Below are 936 nucleotides of genomic sequence, written 5' to 3' on the forward strand. Positions count from 1 at the left end.
GGAGAATGCTTAGGGTGGAGGGAATAGGCAGGGATCTGGACAGACAGTGAGTGAGGGGAGAATGGAGAAACTTCCAAAGTTAAAGATGTGTTAATAAAAATTTACATGATGATTAATAATTAAAAGAATCATATTTTGTTGGGAAATAAAGTACAAGGTATGATGTATGGGACATACATATCTGTTTATAAACATGATTCATTATTTGAGATATTTTTTCAAACAAGCCTAGAGCTCTGTGCTGAGATGTCAGAGAGTAAGAGAGACTTGAGAGACTGAGCCTCATTGAGCTGCAATCCCAGGAGGTTTTTGTTCAGCCCTGGAGCACTGTGGGAGGAAGCTCCCAACCTTGCTGACAGTAATAGGTTGCAACCTCATCAGCCTCCACAGGATTAATGGTGAGGGTGAAGTCTGTCCCAGACCCACTGCCACTGAACCTGGGAGGAACCCCAGATTCTAGGTTGGATGCATGGTAGATGAGAAGTTTGCGTGGCTGTCCTGGTTTCTGTTGGTACCAGTACATAGATGTACTGACACTTTCGCTGGCCTTGCAGGAGATGGTGGCCCTCTGCCCTAGAGACACAGCCAAGGAAGCTGGAGACTGGGTCAGCACAATGTCACCAGTGGATCCTGGAATGATGAACACACAGACTACTGTTATATATGTATAAAAACCTTACCAGCAGCAGAATTTTAGTTTAAAAATTTAAGAATAATTGTGGACATCATTCTGAGAAACCAGGAAATCAAGGGGAATCAGGAAATTTAAGAACAATGACTAATGCCCTAATTATAATGATCAAGAGCCAAGAGGCATGGAAGGTCATGATGGCCACAGAGGTTGCTCCCAACACTTCTCTGCATCCTCACCTGNAACCCAGAGCAGCAGCACCCATAGCAGGAGTGTGTCTGTCTCCATCTCTGAGAGCTGGAAGA

General features: G+C 44.3%; 1 pseudogene; it reads right to left on the bottom strand.

Moving 5' to 3' along the window:
* Positions 1–348: 348 nt before the first annotated feature.
* LOC110315091 lies at positions 349–919 on the bottom strand (annotated as a pseudogene).
* Between the last annotated feature and the right edge of the window lie 17 nt (positions 920–936).

Source organism: Mus pahari, unplaced genomic scaffold (genome assembly GCF_900095145.1).
Source record: "Mus pahari unplaced genomic scaffold, PAHARI_EIJ_v1.1 scaffold_15077_1, whole genome shotgun sequence".
Taxonomy (NCBI): domain Eukaryota; kingdom Metazoa; phylum Chordata; class Mammalia; order Rodentia; family Muridae; genus Mus; species Mus pahari.